Source organism: Triticum urartu, chromosome 7 (assembly GCF_003073215.2).
Source record: "Triticum urartu cultivar G1812 chromosome 7, Tu2.1, whole genome shotgun sequence".
NCBI classification, from domain to species: domain Eukaryota; kingdom Viridiplantae; phylum Streptophyta; class Magnoliopsida; order Poales; family Poaceae; genus Triticum; species Triticum urartu.
The window spans coordinates 713,001,718-713,022,191 of record NC_053028.1 but is presented as its reverse complement, the minus strand read 5'-3'; the positions used below and the strand labels follow the sequence as shown (position 1 = coordinate 713,022,191).

Below are 20,474 nucleotides of genomic sequence, written 5' to 3'. Positions count from 1 at the left end.
AGTTCAACCTAGCACTGGGAGAAGTTCAGGTCGAACAGCTCAGGCAGTAAAATTGCAATACAGACATGTTTCATCATGACCCGAGAGCAAATCTACCAATGGGCGAGATTCCTATTTAAAACATGCATTTAGTTGCTAAAAACCGTTTGTAGATTATACTTACATCACATAGAACATGAGTAACCAAAAAAATTCGCGCGGGGAGACATGGTTGGGAAGATAGCCCAAAGGTCGGGTTCCTACAGAGGGAAGTTCAGGCATGTAACTCAGTCGGAGAAAGTTAAAAAAATTTACTGTGAGAGACGTTTGTACAAAAGGAATATTATTTGTATAACACTGATGAATAGATGAGAAAATTACAAACAAAAATACATCACAGAAGTTCAACATGAAAACAGCAGGAAGTTCACCTACTACACTGAATGAATTTCAGATGAAAAACTTTCAAAATCATCGCGAGTATGAAATAATGAGCAACACGGGAAAGTTGCGTGTTTAGAGCAGCTTCCCATCGGTATATCACCCGCTCAATTCCGGTGAATGGATGGAGAGCTACGAGCAGTGGATGAAGATCTACGAGCAAAACAATCACGTGAAAAACAGAGTGAAATTCAGGTACACGCACCGAGAAGTTCAGGTTCTTCACGCGGTACATTTTCGAAGAATCTGTTTCGCGATAAAGGCAGAACGCATGATCCCACCGTTTTCAAAATTACTTGAAAACGGCTAGGAATCATAGAAAACCATCAACATGAAAAAGTTTTGCATTTTCCGTAGCTTTTCAGCGGTATATTTTTTGCCCCATTCCGATAAAGTTTGTAGAAATTACGGCAAAAATACATTTTTAACCATTTTCAAAACTGACATAAAACCGTAATGAATTAGGAGAAACAATATATACAAAAAAGTTCCACATTTCTTCAAGCTTTCCAACGCCATATCATTTGCTGCATTTGGACGTATGGTTAAAAAATTAGCTCGAAAATGCGAACTTGGTGGAACTTGTACTATTTTCTAAATTACTTTTAAACCATTCAAAATTAGAAAACACTTTTAACATAAAAAAGTAGAACATTTTCATAAGCTTTCCAACGCCATATTATTTGCCTTAATTGGATTAGCCGTTTAGAAATGGTGTCAAAAATACGAACTCGGGTGTTCAGTTTGCGAAATTTTATGATTTTCCGAATTACTCTTTAACCGTAGGGAATTAGAGAAAACTTTCAACATGTGGAAGGAGCGGTTTTGCAGAAGCTTTCCAACGCCATATTATTTGTCTCATTCCGATAAACAGTTTACAAATGCGATTCAAAATACGATTCACATTTTATGTATGAAGAAAAAACGGTTTTCAAAACTGCTCTTAAACGCTTACATTTTGCCAAAAATTTAACTTGGGTCATGATACTGATGTCCATAGCTATCCAACGGTATATCGCAAGCCACATTTGGACACCTTTTAGTTGAAGTTCAACCTAGTACTCGGAAAAGGTCAGGCGCGTTACTCGGGAAGTTCATGTTGTGATCAGAATATTATTCTGGTCCCGTGATCAGAATAGTGTTTATGTGTGTGTGTGTGTGTGTGTGTATATATATATATATATTAAATTACAGTTTGTCTATTTCACTTTGAAAAGCAATCCTTTTTCATCTTGTTTCGAGCCTCGAGCCACTAGCCTCTCTTTAATTTCTTGGATGGGAGTAATTTGTAGGCTAGGGCGAAGCCACACACATACTTCACCAGCACAGCATCCAGGACGCAACCTCTTGACAACCTTGGTTTCATCATCTAAAAAGTTGTACCTAAACACGCCACCCCAATAGACAAAGTAGGCACACCCGCCGCCTTCGTCCAGCTTCGCCGTGAAGCTGGCAGGAGTTCCAAGGAGCAACATGTGGTTGCCTAGTCTCCGGTTGTCTCTCTCCACCCACTGCATCTTGTTACCGCCAGACTCTTTCTGCAATGTGCGCACCATCACCCGCAGCGCGCGCTGGATGGATGCATTCGTAACGACACAAAGACGGTCTTGCCAGGACGGATGCCACCAACAACTCACCGTGTGACTCCAAGATGTAGCTACATTGATGAGAATAATGTATATCCCCATATAGATCCCAACTCGACTCGAGTCTGCTGCCGACATCAACGCTGTTGCCTTCGTAGTCAGTCGTCATCTTGAAGTACCACAGAGAATCACCATCCAACACTAGGACCTTGCCATCATGGTACATGGCATAGGGTTGTGTAAACAATTTCAGCATCTTTGTCATGACCGTCCAGGTCGCACTGTCGGGGCACATGATAGCCGCCGTAATGGACTCTGAGGGGTACTTGTTAATAAAGTTGTAGAGAAAAACAGTACCATCGCCATAGACGACGCCGCGCAAATTCTCCATGGACATTCTTTCTTCGTCTGGGAAGGGAGGTAAGGGCTTGACGGCTCCCGTAAGAATGTCGACGAGTCTCGGCTGGGGACTCGCAATGAAGAGCCAGGTAGCCGTGCCATCCGCGCTAGCCACCCAGATTCTGATTCTGTTATTGGCACGTGGCGCAGTTGGTGGATCGGCGAGGATGAAGTCGCGGTGGTTGTGCCCGTCGTGCGGCGTCTCGAGGGGGTGATGAAAGTCGATGATGGAGTGTAGCATCTCGTCGCCGCACGATGTGAGAACCCACGGCAGGCAGGTGCGGCGGGAGAGCAGCGCCGCCGCATCACGCCAGGGCCTGCAGACGGCGTGGAAGCGGACGAAGTCGGTGGCATGCTGCAGGCGGCCGGAGATCTCGAGGAGCAGCTCCGGCGGTAGACCGCTCCAGGGGCTGGGCGTGGACGCGGGCGCCGGCGTGGACGCTGGTGCGGCGGACCGAGACGCCGCACGCGAGGGGATGCACCCCATTGATCGGATCGGATCGGATCTTGGGAGGAGAGGAGAGATCGACGTAGGGCAAATGAGAAGAAGGCCAGGCCCAGCCGTGAAGTTTCAGCTGTGGCACTGCATGCAGAGGCCCATCTCCATCCTAACTTCCAAAGATATACTTATGAAATTCCTTGTAAAAAAACTGTAATTCTGAAAAGATACTGCGGCTTTCAGTTTGTTTTCCTAATCAAACTTCAGAACGACCAAGCTCAGTTATGATTCTAAAGCCCCATCTCAAGCAAGGCATGCAGTCCATGCATGCACAGAGGAGCTTCTTTGCTTGGCATGCCCGCATCTTAATATCTTGCCGGGATGTTAAACCAAAGGGGAAAAAAACTTAGTAAGGTATTTTTATTAGCTTATATAAAATTATAGCATACCACATCGTGCTTGAAAGTTTTCATTTACTTATCTAATACTCCCTCCATTCTTAAATATAAGTCTTTGTAGAGATTCCACTATGGACCTATATACATTCGTATGTGGTCTATAGTGGCATCTATATACATCCGTATGTGGCCCATAGTGGCATCTCTACAAAGACTTATATTTGGGAATAGGAGGGAGTAAATCTTAGCTTGCCCTTGCACTGCATGTTTTTTTTTTTGAAAAGAAGGATTACCCCGGGCCTCTACGTCAATCGATGCATACAACCATCTTTACTAAATTATTGTTCAACAGAGTCTGACAAAGCAGATACATGGATCGACCCAAAGCCACCTTTCTGGCGACCTCAATCCCTAGACCTACAACTCTGATGGAGTGCACTGGCGCATCCATGCATGCCATCTAATTTGGTGGCCTCACCAGGCTGCCCAACTGCGAGCCGAGAGCACCAACCGATCTAGCAGACCCTCAACGCACACCGTATGCGCACGCTCTAGAATCCGCCGCCGCCATATTCCGTTGTCTCATCTTCAGGACAGATCAATGCATAGGCCTTGCCAGTCCTAACTATCCTCGACGCTAGACAGTGCCACCATCCATCGCCAGGACCCCGCTATGCCACGCCGCCAAGACCCTCCATCGCCGACGCAAGAGATGCCACACCGCACAACCTCATGCTCCGCCACCCCAGTTAACAGTATTTTAAAACGATGCCCTCGGGAGGGAGAACTTCACTAAATACACCGTCATTGTCCGATCTGGGAGACCCAAATCTAGGGTATCCCCCGGAACAGCCCGAGCAAGGTGAGCTCCAGCCCATAGAATGCCAGAACAAGATCAAAACTCTTCCAAGCGACGCCCCAAAGGGGGATGCGACGACTACGACTCTGTCGCCAACCCGAAGTCAGGTCTTAGGCTTTCTCCTGAAAATCTTGAACCAAGTGTAGCAGAGGTCAAAGATCTCCATGATTGTGCCTCAAAGGAGGGAAACATGCCCGCGAGCACTACTGCCGTCGGCCGACAACAACCGAGAAAGCCTTCACCCGGAGCATCTCGGGCACGAACCATACGTGTGGCAAACCGCTGATTTGCTGACCTCCCGCGCAGCAGACACACGGGAGCCACCACCAAGCTACCCTGACTAACCTCTCGCCACAACCCCAGCCGGCAGCACCATGTTGGGGAACATAGTAATTTCAAAAAAATCCGTACGCACACGCAAGATCATGATGATGCATAGCAACGAGAGGGGAGAGTGTGATCTACGTACCCTTGTAGACCGACAGCGGAAGCGTTAGCACAACGCGGTTGATGTAGTCGTACGTCTTCACGTCCCGACCGATCAAGCACCGAAACTACGGCACCTCCGAGTTTTAGCACACGTTCAGCTCGATGACGATCCCCGGACTCCGATCCAGCAAAGTGTCGGGGAAGAGTTCCGTCAGCACGACGGTGTGGTGACGATCTTGATGTACTACCATCGCAGGGCTTCACCTAAGCACCGCTACAATATTATCGAGGATTATGGTGGAAGGTTGCACCGCACACGGCTAAGAATATGATCACGTGGATCAACTTGTGTGTCTAGGGGTGCCCCCTGCCCCCGTATATAAAGGATCAAAGGGGGGGTGCGGCTGGCCAGGAGGAGGGCATGCCAGGAGGAGTCCTGCTCCTACCGGGAGTAGGATTCCCCCCCAATCCTAGTTGGAATAGGATTCGGGAGGGGGGAAAGAGGAGAGAGAGAAGGAAGGGGGGGCGCCGCCCCCCTCTACTTGTCCTATTCGGACTAGGGGGGAGGGGCGCGCGGCCCAGCCCTGGCCACCTCTCCTCTCTTCCACTAAAGCCCACTAAGGCCCATATACCTCCCGGGGGGTTCCGGTAACCTCCCGGTACTCCGGTAAAATCCCGATTTCACCCGGAACACTTCCGATATCCAAATATAGGCTTCCAATATATCAATCTTTATGTATCGACCATTTCGAGACTCCTCGTCATGTCCGTGATCACATCCGGGACTCCGAACAAACTTCGGTACATCAAAATGCATAAACTCATAATATAACTGTCATCGAAACCATAAGCGTGCGGACCCTACGGGTTCGAGAACAATGTAGACATGACCGAGACACGTCTCCGGTCAATAACCAATATCGGAACCTGGATGCTCATATTGGCTCCTACATATTCTACGAAGATCTTTTATCGGTCAGACCGCATAACAACATACGTTGTTCCCTTTGTCATCGGTATGTTACTTGCCCGAGATTCGATCGTCGGTATCTCAATACCTCGTTCAATCTCGTTACCGGCAAGTCTCTTTACTCGTTCCGTAATACATCATCTCACAACTAACTCATTAGTTGCAATGCTTGCAAGGCTTATGTGATGTGCATTACCGAGAGGGCCCAGAGATACCTCTCCGACAATCGGAGTGACAAATCCTAATCTCGAAATACGCCAACCCAACATGTACCTTTGGAGACACCTGTAGAGCTCCTTTATAATCACCCAGTTATGTTCTGACGTTTGGTAGCACACAAAGTGTTCTCCGGCAAACGGGAGTTGCATAATCTCATAGTCATAGGAACATGTATAAGTCATGAAGAAAGCCATAGCAACATACTAAACGATCGGGTGCTAAGCTAATGGAATGGGTCATGTCAATCAGATCATTCATCTAATGATGTGATCCCGTTAATCAAATAACAACTCTTTGTCCATGGTTAGGAAACATAACCATCTTTGATTAACGAGCTAGTCAAGTAGAGGCATACTAGTGACACTCTGTTTGTCTATGTATTCACACATGTATTATGTTTCCGGTTAATACAATTCTAGCATGAATAATAAACATTTATCATGATATAAGGAAATAAATAATAACTTTATTATTGCCTCTAGGGCATATTTCCTTCACACCAATGAACAGATGAGGACCGCCTTGGTACAACGGTCCTACAGGATCGTATGCGCTAGATCTGGATCCCGGAGGGGCCAGGCTTGCCCGAAGTCACCTCGAAGCCCCATGGCCGGCCAGAGCTAGCCACTGGAGAGTGGATGTGTTGACGAGCCGCTGCACCGGGGAAGACCACCGCTGGTCAAAGCCTAGATCGCGCCCTCCACATCTCCCTAGGGCAGAGTAGCATGGCCCCGTCACCACCGTCCTTGTCCGCGGCACGGACTTCGCCGATGCCAGCCTCAGGCGGTGGCAAGGGATCGGGGAAGGATGAGGCCTGGCGGCGCTAGTTCCTTCGCCTTGAGTCGCCCGCGCAAGGCGACGCCTCCCTTGCACTACATGTTACTAGGTTCCACGCGACATGGAGAACACCACACGATCACTATACATGTTAGGATTTGTTTGGTGTTCTCCTTAGATCTTATTGTAACCCTAATCATATGCATTCGTTGATTACAAACTAGAGTTATCAGCAAAAACTGGAGCTTTATTTCTTTTTATTCTTTGCCTTTAATTTCTTTGTTTGCGGGTAATCTTTACCTCTAATTTCAATTGAGTTCTTTATCAATCAGAACTTGATAAGAGTTATTATTTTGAAACATATAGTTGATTCTAATTAAACGACATAAAAAAACCAAGTTACATATTTGACGGCTCCCAGTAGAGCCTTTACCTCATGAAGAGCATCGACGTAACCAACAAATTGTGTTGTGTTTTTCACCACCACCTACTTCTTAGAGATGTCCGGGGAGCCATCACAATGCATTTCTTTTCTTGAAGAAACTGAGAGGGTTGGGATGGTAACTTGCTATACTTGTTGATAAAATGGGGTTGTGGTCTATTACCACTAATCTGAATATATTGATTTGGTTCAAAAATGGGATAAATTTCACCTCATTTCTATTGTGACCTTTTGGTGTACTACAGAAGACGATTTTCCTTTACAGGAGTGTGTTGTGCAACAAGACCATAATGTCACAATGATAATACCGTGTTGATTTTGGTCGCAGTGTCCAAAATGAATTGATGGTTATGTATCCAGTTGGTATAGCATAGAAGATTTAACAGTAGAGTTAAGACAATCTTTATCAATCAGAACTTGATAAGAGTTATTATTTTGAAACATATAGTTGATTCTAATTAAACGACATAAAAAAACCAAGTTACATATTTGACGGCTCCCAGTAGAGCCTTTACCTCATGAAGAGCATCGACGTAACCAACAAATTGTGTTGTGTTTTTCACCACCACCTACTTCTTAGAGATGTCCGGGGAGCCATCACAATGCATTTCTTTTCTTGAAGAAACTGAGAGGGTTGGGATGGTAACTTGCTATACTTGTTGATAAAATGGGGTTGTGGTCTATTACCACTAATCTGAATATATTGATTTGGTTCAAAAATGGGATAAATTTCACCTCATTTCTATTGTGACCTTTTGGTGTACTACAGAAGACGATTTTCCTTTACAGGAGTGTGTTGTGCAACAAGACCATAATGTCACAATGATAATACCGTGTTGATTTTGGTCGCAGTGTCCAAAATGAATTGATGGTTATGTATCCAGTTGGTATAGCATAGAAGATTTAACAGTAGAGTTAAGACAATCAAACTAATACGAAGGACATGCTTCTTATTAGCTCTGCTTTTAGATCTATTGCGCTAGCTACCAGCTCAGAAAGCTCGATAGGAGAGTGTGAGGTAAATATTCTCACCATCTCTTTCTCCCCTCCCCCTCTCTCTCTGAGCGGAAAGATGAGCACGTGCGGCTAAACGGCTACCTGAGAGATCTTGACAACAAACGAAGAATGGGAAATGATAGAGTTGCTATCCTTGTCAACCAGATTAAGGCAACAAAATATGAGGCATAGAATGTCATCAGAATAGATGATAACTTGGATAGATAAACCGGCTAAAGACGGGCTTTACGGGTGCTATTTTAAGGTATGTTCGCTTCAAAGTGACCTGATTACTCTTCATAACATCGGTGTTTAAAACTCGGCGTATAAAAATAAAGTTTAGTTATATCTTTGAAAGTGAGGAAAAAACAATGTTGGTTTGGATAATACTGCTATAGCTGAGGATGAATTGCCACAAAATTTTAATATTATGGACCAAGACTATCAAGATGATCTTGTCATGGTTGGTTTTGAGAACGAACATAGAATTAGTGGTATGTTTGTTGGCAATGAAGACAAGATTAGTGATGTCTCCTTAGTTGCCATGGGTGGTGCAGAAAAAGCAACACTCGCAAGAAAAGTACATGCCCCCGTCAATCAAAAATTTGAAAATTTTGCTTGGGTGATTATATCTGAAATATTCAAGGGTATTGGTTTATTAAAGGATATTATGCAGAAAACTGTGGAGGATATATAAAAATCTATTTTATTTCATCAAATCAGTGAGTATATTGTGGGAAAATGATCTATCATTTTCTATTAAACAAAAGAGAGTTGGAAGTTCTTAATTGTAAGGGGAAAGTGGACATATGGGAACAAATAACTAGAACGGTAAAGGCTTTTCCAGATTCAAATAACGGCAGCAGAATATTCTTGACCACACGAAACAAAGATGATGTCAATCATGTTGAAATGCTAACCCATGTCCATGCACTGAAGAACACAGATGAAAAGAAAAGCTGGGAACATTTTATTAGAAAAGCTCTACAGGCATAACTCATGTCGATGATTTTGAAGATATTGGAAGAAAGCTCGCAAGGAAGTTTGATGGAGTACTACTTGCACTTGTATCTTTTGGTGGTTATCTATCAAAGAATCTAAATACACCAACATGGTATTATATACTACTGGATTGGACATCAACACAACACATAAGGACAATGTGTGACATACTAGCTCGCAGCTACAAGGACCTGCCAAATCAAAATTTACGATCATGTTTAGTTTTTCTTGCCACTTTCTCTGAGGACTAGAAGATATATGTGTCTGATCTTATTGAATTGTGGATAGCAGAATACTTCATTCCACATACACCAAAATGCAAACTAGAAGAAATAGTGCACAAGTATGTTACCAAGTTGTCTCAAAGAAGTTTGGTCCAAGTTGTTGAAGGAAGCATGACCCACGGATTGATTCGTAGAATAAGGATACATGATATCTTACGTGATTGATGCATATATTTCGTGATGTCAGTAACAAACCTATAGGTCAGGATTCAGGCTCCTTTCACTTTGAATGTATGTATGTATGTGTGTATTCATTTCAATATAACTCGTCATTTGAGGCCTCGTTCTTAGGTCTACATATACTAAAAAAAATGTAGGTCGAACTGATGCGTCATCATCCGATATAATTATATCGCATCATTTTTCTTTTCAAAGTTTGAGTGGTGAGATTTTACCAGAGAAACCTTATGCCTGACCTTTTCTTGACTTTGGACTCACATCAGCATCCCTACCTAAGCTGAGATTCTTGAGATTTTTTCACATTAAAAACTCACGTTTGAAATATTTTCTCTAGAGTAATTGTTGGATGCATTCATCTTAGATGCGTTAGACTGAGACAATGTGAATGTGTAACTCGGTGATGTACAATTGGACAACACCTTTACTTGCAGACTATAGATCTAATGTACACAAAACTGAACTCGGGGGTACCAAATTATATATGGGCCATCCCTACTCTCAAACATGTTTACCTATGGAATGATTTTTCTACACCACCGCATGGAAGGAGTTTACGACCAAAGTAGAAAGTGCTCCATACCTTAAATCTTAATTTTGCTCGTACAAAATCCCATTGCCATAACTTGGTGATTTTATTGGGACATATGACTCAACTAACAACATTAATATTGGTGATGAGACGAAAATTGCATACCCACCGGGATGGTTAGCATACTTGCAAACATGCCTTTCCTAGTTGATATTTATTTGGGTGGAATTGGTGTAGTTGACGCATTACATGTTGAGCTCCCACAAGGCCCGAGACATCTTATTCTAATTGTTGATATCATTAAGTAAGATCGAATGTCTATCCTGGAGAAGCTCCCATGTGCTGAGGCTATATGGTTATGAAGATGTCTCATGCTCTGCACAAGGATTTCCTTGGCTGCAACTTCATACTATTGCAATTTCTTTTCCCTTGAGGAGTGGAGGACGGAGGATACAATGCCAAAGCTCTGCAGTCTAATACTTATGATGTGCAAGAAGATGAGTAGGCTCCCTCAAGGGTTGTTGCATATTTGTCACTCCATGATCTTTTGGCCAATATGTCCCAGATTTTTGAAGATGACACAACATTAAAGGCGATGCTCTAGAAAGAATGCGAGGCAAAAAAGTGGTTTTAGCTTAAGTTAAGTTTCCATGAACTTAATCATTGACCTTATTGTCCTAATAATTATTTTCCTTAAATTGCTATAATTGACGCGAATTAGTTTCAAGCATCGAGGCAGTTAATCGAGATACCATCTTGTTGGTTTAACCATTGGTGCATGTAGCTATAATAAATATATGCTAACATTTGTTTGGATGAATCGATTAATTTAATGAGATTATGATCAACTTCATAGCTGCCTCCAGCTAAATGAAGTTATTGTTTTGAGTGCTTGTGTTTTTATACATGTGAAACATTAATTTGAAAAATTTAATTACAAAGGAGGGCGGATATCCATGATGCACTTGGAACGTGCCCCACGAGATTATTGAAGAATATTTCTGCATGGTGTATTGATTTATCGATTCATCCTACCTCCAATCCATGGAACCGTTCAGATACTCTGCCATAGCAATCCTTCAGACCAAAATCTGTATTATTAGTTTCTTGTAAACTCTGTTTTAAATACAATGAGTAGGGCCCATGTATTGCATGCTTTTCTTATTATCTGCCTCCATCAAATATGCATGTTTATCTACATTTTGCCTCAATGTACTATGCATCAATGTTCATAAAAATGCTTTGTCATCAAAGAGATATGCTTTTTTTTGCTTGTGATGAAACAACGAGTTTTATTCCACAATACTTGTGTTACATGCAACTAGTACTAGCCATGAAACACAATAATGGTTCACCCAATTCCTGGTGCTCCCTCAGTTCTACGAAGATATTATCGAGCCAATCGGCAAACCAATTTTGATCATTCTCAATCTTCCGGAGCACAAACTCATGGAGTTCCATTAGACCCAGGAAATATTAGCATCCGGAGAGTTGGGGTTCCATTAAATCTATCATGGTATTCCTTTTTGTCCTCCATAGGCCTATGGAGGACAGTTGGAGGACGGTAGTTCTAGACCAGTGCATGTAGTATGGCTGATGTATGTATATTCCTTTTGTATGATGGTTTGGTTTGCAGAAAGCATATTTCTACAGGGATCCGTTGATCAACATTGCATATCCTTCCAACTGCATGTACCTTTCACATACGTACCTATACGTACGTTCATGTATTGTAGATAGATGTGCTCCTTTTATTTTGTCTCTTCATGAGCAATGAATAATGACTATACACATCTATTTATTTGTACGTAAAAGAGGGCCTTGGTTCAAGTGCATCGGATTATAATGCTACAAAATCAAGTAAAATGTTTAAACATTGCACATTGCTTTAATATAAGAATATACTTTCGTTTTCGAGAATCCGTCACAAGAAGTGCCTTTTGTGATGAAGCATTCCATAACATATTTCTATTGTCGATGATTCCTTTTCTTTGACACATTCTTGTTGACAATAAGCCATGCACGTGGCGGTGGTGACCGGCGTGAGAGCGACCAAGTCGAGTCCGTGCCGGGCGTGGGCGTGTGTGTGCGTCGGCGGAACTAGCTAGCTAGGTGCGTAGCGTGGCCGCAGGGACTGGCCGGGTCGTTTGGATGCTAAGAAGGCTACGCAGGCCTTGACCGTGCATGTAGGTAGTGGGTTATTAGCTGCGTGGGTTTAGTTAGCTAGCTTCATGCTGGAGTTTGTTAGCACTAGTGCGTGAGTGGCATAGGAGCCGGGCAGGTTGTTGTCTTGGTAGTGTGTGCATGCGTGTGTATGCACCTGGGGTATAAATCCCTCCCTCGTGTACTGATGTAAAGCACGCCAGTATGAGCCGAGCCAGTGGTATGTTCCGGACACGAGTTTGAGCTCGAAGAAAATATCGTTGTTCATCCGGCGAGGTGTTTGTGCGCCGGAAAAACAGTGTGTTCCTTCTTTCACCTTCGTCCGAGCGAATGTGTGATGAAGTATTTTGGTTTTGTAACCTTTTTCTAATGTTAATGAAATTGTGGGCCACATTGAAACAGAAAGAAATTTGAAAGAGGTGAAATCTGTTCGCATTATAGTGGAGACATAGTTTACATAAATTAAATAAAAATGTATTACATACACATGTTTGCAAAAAAAAATCCATCGATGCTGATGCGGTCCTCAATATGCCTCGTTGTAAGTCTCAGTATGATGACATCTGGTCCTGGGCTGGGAAAGAAATGGTCATATAGGGCCTTGTTTGAGAAGGCGCAGTGTAGCAGCATTAGTCCGTCGACTTCATTGGTTGGAGAGGAAATTTGGAAGAGGCTATGGAAATTTCGTGTTCAACCAAAGGTTCGTGTTTTTTGGTGGAGAGTGGTCTGGAATATTTTGCCATCCTACCATGAATTGAAGAGGAGGCACGTCATGGAGGAAGCAAGGTGCACCTTAAGTGGAAGTGGAGAGGAGACACTGCACCATGCGAGAAAACAAGAAATATCCACAAACTAACCAAAGTTAAAGCTCTTGAACCAAAAACTAAGAAATATCAACAAATACATAGTAGAGAATTAAATCACCATTTTCTGTTCAAAGAAAATGTGGAGACAAAGTAAATCAAAGCTATTAAACCTCACTTTATCCTTTTGAGTTCAAAAATTTAATGATCTTCTTGTTTCAAGCCTCGAGCATTTCCTTAATTTCATGGACAGGAGTAAATGTCAGGTTGGGGCAAAGCCACGCGCACTCATCGCCAACGCGGCATCCAGAAGGTAACCACTTCACGAGCTTGGTCTCATTGTTAATAAAGCTATACCTAAATACACCAGCTCCAAGGACAAAGTAGGCACACCCGTTGGCTTCATCCAGATTCACAGTAAAGCTGGCGGGAGATCCAAGAAACAATGCGTGGTCACCTAGGTTTCGCCCATCTGTCTCCACCCACTGCATCTTACCACTGCCTGGCTCCTTTCGCATTGTGTGTAATGTCACTCGGTACGGGTGCCCATCACCGCTGGTGTTACGAATCGAACACCTTTTCGTCAAGATGGATGCCAACAACAATTCACCATGTGACTCCAAGAAGTAACTGCATTCATGAAAATAATTGATGTCCCAGCATACATCCCACCTCAACTCGAGGTTGCTGCGGATATCACCCCCATTGGTTTCGAAGTCCATCATCATCAGCAACCTACCTGGAAAATTACCTGTCAATACTAGGACCTTGCCGTTATGATACATGGCATATGGTTGTTCCCATAATTTAAGTCTTTCTATCCTGACTGACCATGTTGCATCGCCAGGATGCAGGATGGCCGCTATAAATGGCGCCTCGTACCAGTAAGAGGGAGGCGGGTTAATGAAGGTATGCAGAAAGATAGTGTCATCGCCATAGACGACGCCGCGTAAATTCTCCATGGACATCCTGATCTCGTCTGGTAAGGGAGGTAGACCGGTGACGGCTCCGGTAAGAACATTGACGAGCCTCGGCTCAGGGTGCGCGACAAAGAGCCAGGCGGCTGTGCCGTCCGAGCTAACCACCAAGTTTCTATTGTTGTTGTTGGCAGGTGGTGGCTCTGCGAGGACGACGTCGGGAAAGCGGTGGGGCGTTTCGTGGGGGCGATTGAAGTCGACGACGGAGTGCAACATCTGGCCGTTATTGCGGGACGTGAGAACCCATGGCAGGCACCTGGGGCGAGAAAGCAGCGCCCCAGCGTCGCGCCACGACCTGCAGACGGCGTGGAAGCGGACGATGTCGGCGGCATGCCGGAGGCGACCAGAGACCTCGCGGAGCAGATCCGGCGGTAGGGCGGTCCATGGGCTGGGCGTGTCGGCGGTGGACCGAGACGCGCGCGAGGTGCTGCACCCCATCGATGGGATCGGATCGGATCTAGGGAGGAGGGAGATGCAGGGCGGCAGATTGTATCGGAGACCGAAATTCCCGTAGGCAAGTCGATGATCACGTACGTACAGCAGAACCTGCAGCCTGCGCAGATATTTTTCTTTTCTTTTCAGGGAAGCGTGCGCAGATGGAACGAAGCCTGTTTCAGAGAAAAACGGGAATGCAGCATCTTCTGGGGGGAGACTGACTTTACTCAACTCTTCTCTTACTGGCATCATATTCTACTACATGTCTATGTTCATGCTATCTAAGAAAGTGATTGAGAAGTTAGATAAACACAGAAAAAAGTTCTTTTGGCAGGAGACTGATGGTCGGAAAAGATACCACTTGGTAAAGTGGTCTAGAATCTGTAGATCCAAAAACAAAGGGGGGCTGGGAGTTAAAGATCTGCATAGACAAAATATCAGCATACTCACCAAATGGTGGTGGAAATTGGAAACTAAGCAAGGGCTTTGGCAGGAGGTGATTCGTGCTAAATATTTCAAAAATGACACGATCCCCTCGGCGAAAAGTAAGTTTGGGGATTCCCCCATTTGGAAAGCTATTATGAAAGTAAAGGAAGTGTATTTGGAAGAGAGGAAAGTGACCTTGAACTCTGGTAATATAGCCAGAGTTTGGAAGGATCCTATTAGAGGTGCTGCCCCCTTAAGAGATAAATTCCCAACCTTATTTCACATATGCAACTATCAGGAGATTACTGTTGCTGAATTTAAAAACTTTGGGGGTGGTGACATGTTCAGAAGAAATTTACACCCTCCTCTCACGGATCAGTGGAAGGATCTGGTTGAGGTGGTTACCTCTTGGCAGTTATCTGACGAAACTGATCAGATTAGTTGGGCGTTGGGTAAAAAAGGTAAATTCTCGACCAAATCGGTCTATACACACTTGGAAAGGCATCTGGCTGGATGTGACTATAGATGGATCTGGAAAGCTAAAATCCCCCTTAAAATCCAAATTTTTCTTTGGCAAGTATTCCAAGACGCGGTTCTGACTAGAAAAGTCATGAGAAAGCGCAACTGGGCAGGCAATCCTAATTGCTCTTTTTGTGAGAATGTGGAGACCTCACAGCATCTTTTCTTTACGTGCCATGTGGCTCGGGTGGTATGGAGGACGGTTGGATGTGTGCTGGGCACATCTTTATGTCCAAATAACATTTGGCAGTACTATTCCTGGTGTTATATTTTCCTTCCTGATGGAACCAAACTTTACACCTCTGGTTTGGCGGCAGTCTGTTGGGCGATTTGGAACAATCGTAACCAAGCTACTTTTGAACATAAAGATCCCAAAAGCCGTTTTAATGTGGTGTATGCTGCTTGTGGTTTTTTGATGTACTGGGCAGGTTTGATGGCTGGCGATGATCGGGAGACCATGGAGCGCGGAGCCAAGATGCTCAGGTCTAGTGCATCGATGATGATGAGAATCTGCGCGGCTCCAACCAACTCAGCTTCAAACTGATCCCTTCTGCATCTCTTCGGAGCTTCGAGTTCTCGTCTGTCAAAGATAGGCTGCCTTTCACTCCTGCGCAAGTGCTCTGATTGCTCTTTTGTGAGCCTGTAAGCTTGGTGAAGTTAGACTATTTCGGGTTCCTTTTGGGGACTCCTTGGTGTTTAGATCCTTTAGGTTGCGTGATCACAGGTGTCGCTGGGTTTTCGCCCCGCAATAAGCTGCTCGATGACGAGTGCTCATGGTGTGTTTCCAAGTGGTGCTTTGAACTCGCCTCCCCTTTCTAGTTTCCTTGCGATGTAGTTGGTACTTGGGTCTGTGGTTGTCTGAACTATGTATTTCTGTTATGCTTTTAATGGAAAGGGGTTGAGGCCCGGTTCAAAAAAAGAAGAAGAGAAAAACGATCCCACCAGGTCTGTCCAATTCGGTCTAAAGCTGTAATATGTTGTACTCCATATTATAGCTATCAGTAATTTGTACTGCTATAAAGCAAATTTTATAAAACGAGTAATCTGTATGGCTAATTCTAAAGGACGGGGTGCTCCAACATGCATTGCTCGCGGAGTTTCTCCTATAAAAAATGCCAATGAGGGTTAGTCCGTGGATTGGTCTTTTTTCTTACTGCTAATTCTAAAAAAAGTAATTTGTACTGCTTTATCTAATAAAAAGTAATTTGTACTTCTCAAAAAGGGCTCTCAGTTTGTGCCATGATATAATATGTTGAAAACACACACGTAGTATCCTTTTCTCTGACAAATTGTTTGTACCATGGCTTCAAGTTTGGGAATTGTGATGCACCTTCATGGGTTGTGATGCTCTCTCGTACTTTGAGTCTATACAAAGTTTTAGACTCGCATATATCCCAGATCTCGGTGTGTCTTTTCCCTGTCTGTTTATTTTCTACTACTTGACAAACAGTGAAGAGATTGGAAGATACTTTTATACTAATTTAACTCCATCGCAGCCAGGCTTTATTTATTTATTGCAATCCAGCACAACACCTGCTCTGCTCTCAAGAAAATCGCGTACTTCTGAGTCGGGTTCAATTGGCAGCCGTGACTGTTATTTTGGCACGCATGTTAGACTAGTTGTATAGGGAAAGGAGAGTTGTTCAAATTGCAACCTTATTTTATCCCTTCTTGTGTCTATCTCCTCTACTGACTCTCTCATGTATTGATCGATCTACAACTTGTAAGCCACGGCATTGTCAATATATATACAAGTGCGGCCCGAGCAAAGAGTTCAACGCTTCCATCATAGTTTTACATGGTCATCAGAGCCTCTTCCTCCTAGATTGATTCCGTCTAGCTCCAAGGAAAGCCATGGCCGGAACTATCTCCTCCGCTCTCGCCAGCACCATGAGTGCCCTCACTACCGATTCATCGTCCTCCCTCTTCGCCCCTTCATCCAGTACTACCAACGCCATGTCCATTGAACCTCCACCCCAAGAGAAGCTATCCAGGAGCAATTTTCTTCTTTGGAAGGCCGTCGTGCTGCCTCGAATTAAAAGCGCTCAGATGTCGCACTTCCTTGATCTGGCTAGCCAAGCGCCGCCGGCCACCCTCACCGTCACCAAGGACGGGAAGGAAGAACAAGTTGTCAATATGGCGCGCGTCATCTGGTCCGTCCACCAGCAGCACCTTCAAGGATTTTTGATGGGATCCCTCTCCCGCGAGATCTTGGCCCAAGTAGTACGCTTCAGACGCCTGCCGAGGTATGGGCTGCCATCCACGCGACGTTTGTGGCCCAATCACAAGTGCAAGCAATCAACACAAGAATTGCGCTGCACAATCTACAGAAGGGGAATTTGAGCATGTGAGACTATGTCGCCAAGGTCAAGTCTCTCACCGACGAAATTGCTTGTGCTGGAGGAACTGCTCTCACTGATGGTGAGATCACCTCTCATATCCTTGCTAGTCTCGACTTAGATTATAATCCAGTCGTCTCTGCTCTTGCTGCTCGAGTGGAGCCGATCACTGTTCCTGAGCTATACAACCAACTCCTCTCCTTTGATGCCCGCATGAATCTGCTCCATGGTCTAAATCTTCGCCAGTCCTCTGCTAATGCTGCCTCTCGCAGGCGCAACATAGGAGGTCGTGGGCAGAACCAGCAGGGACGCAGCCTCAGCAATAGTAGCAGCGGGCGTGGGCACGGTGCTTCTCAGTCCTCCCGCTCCGGTACAGGACGAGGCGGCTACAACAGGCAGAACGCAGGTGGAGGTGGAGCCGGCTACAAGAGAACTAGAACCAGTACGGACGTAGAGTTGCACGTTCTTCCAATAATCGATGGCCCCGCTGACAGCTATGCAAAAAGCTGGGCCACGAGGTGATGGAGTGCTGGCATCGCTTTGATGAAGACTACGTCCCCGAGGAGCGTCATGTTGCTGCAGCCATCCGAGAACAAGAAGAAGATGCAGGTATCGTGTGGTACGCTGACACCGGTGAAACGGATCATGTCACAAGTGAACTCGAGAAGCTCACTTTCCGGGAGAAATACTACGGCGGCGACCAAATTCACACCGCAAGCGGTGGAGGTATGAACTTCATCACATGGATCAAGCATTAGTTAGTTCCCAAGTTCAAAATGTGATCTTCTTTTAAAAGATGTCCTTCATGTTCCACAAGCTGATAAAAATCGTGCATCTGTGTCTCGCATATCTGCTGATAACAATGTCTTCTTTGAAACTCATCCTACATATTTTCTTATAAAGGATCGGGCAGTGAGGGAGCTCCTCCATCACAGTAGTTGCATTGGAGGACTTTACCCCATCACATCCGGAGCTCTTAGTCATCATCGTCGTCGTCAAGTCTACTTTGTCGTCAAGCCCTCTTTGGCAAGATGGCATCAAAGATCGGGACATCCGTCATCAGTTATAGTTAAGCAAATAGTGAATAAAAGCAATCTTCTATTGTCCCATGTAAAGTTGAAGAGTCTGTTTGTGACGCTTGTCAATGTGCTAAAAGTCAACAACTTATCCTAAGTCAACTAGTGTGTCACATGCTCCTTTAGAACTTATTTTCAGTGATGTATTGGACAAGCCACAATAGACTACAAAGTTGCTCTTCAATTCACAGCACAACCACCAATGGTGAAAACATAAACTGTGAGTGAACTTCTCTTATCCAAATCACCAGTAAAATAAGAATCAACAAAACCAACAAGTCCATCACCAGTTTCCCCAAACTATAAATAAGCATTAGAAGTACTTTGCGGGTATCTGAAAATCTATTGAACTGCTCTCCAATGCGTTTTCCCAGGATTGGCCATGTATCTACTGACAACACTCGATGCATATGATAAATCTGAACGAGAACAAACCATGGCGTACATAAGTGAACCAACTGCACAGGGAAATCTACACATGTACTCAATATGAGCATCTGACTTAGTACATAAGGCTAATGATAAGTTGAAGTGTGAAGCTAACGGTGTACTCACCGGCTTGGCATTATGCATATTAAAATGACAAAGAACTTTATCAATATATCCCTTCTGACTTAGATATACTTTTCCAGACGATCCATCTCTAGATATTTCCATGCCAAGTATCTTCTTTGCTGCACCCAAACCCTTCATCTCAAATTCATTATTCAATTGTTTCTTTAGTTCATTAATCTCTGACATGCTCTTGGCAGCAATTAACATATCATCAACATAAAGGAGCAAATAAATAGTTGAACCATTGAAAGTTTTCAAATAAACACAACTATCATAATTAGATCTTTTAAAACATTGAGAGAGCATAAAGGTGTGAAATCTCTTTTACCACTGTCTAGGAGATTGCTTCAACACATAAAGAGATTTATTTAACTTACAGACAAGCTTTTCTTTTCCATGAATAACAAAACCTTCAGGTTGTTCCATATAGATATCCTCTTCTAATTCTCCATTTAGAATGTAGTTTTAACATCCCATTGTTCAAGCTCAAAATCATTCATAGCAACAATACCGAGTAAAGTGCGAATAGAGTTATGCTTCACAACAGGAGAAAAGACTTCATCATAGTCAATACCCGCCTACCTGGAATCTGGCTATAACCTTTAGCAACTAATATAAGCTTGATTTATATCTTGTCTCATCATTAGGAGAAACACATTCTTTTCTTTTGAAAACGCGATTGCAACGAATAGGTTTCTTCTCTCTACATAATTTTACTAAATCCCAAGTACCCATCTTTTCAAGTGATCCCATCTCATCATGCATAGTGGTCATCCACTTATTACTATCACCAGAAATAATAGCCTCACAATATGAAGAAGGCTCAACATTACCTTCAACTTCCTCTCCAATGGATCATGCAAAAGAAACCATACTGCACCCTGCAATTAAACTTTTAGGTTTTTCAATACCCCGCCTAACTCTGTCACACGCGAGATTCCAATCGGGTGGAATAATAGGTTGATTTGGAGTGACATGTTCATCATCAACGACGGGTTCATCATGTGCATCAACATTTTCCTTATCAGATTTATCACCTGAATCAATAACATGCTCCATCGGAAGAGTAGGCTGCTGAACAATAGGTTGTTGTTCACTCAAACATGAATATTAGTAGATGAAACATCATGTAACACAACAAATTCATTAAAGATAACATTTCTGTTAATAACAACCTTTCGGATTCCAGGATTCCACAATTTAAAACCATTAACACCAGATTTATAACAAAGAAAGGTGCACTTAACAGCCC

At 43.8% G+C, this 20,474-nt stretch overlaps 1 pseudogene; it reads left to right on the top strand.

The window, feature by feature from the left end:
• The first annotated feature begins 17,660 nt into the window (after positions 1 to 17,660).
• LOC125526128 lies at positions 17,661 to 17,799 on the top strand (annotated as a pseudogene).
• The last annotated feature ends 2,675 nt before the right edge of the window (positions 17,800 to 20,474 follow it).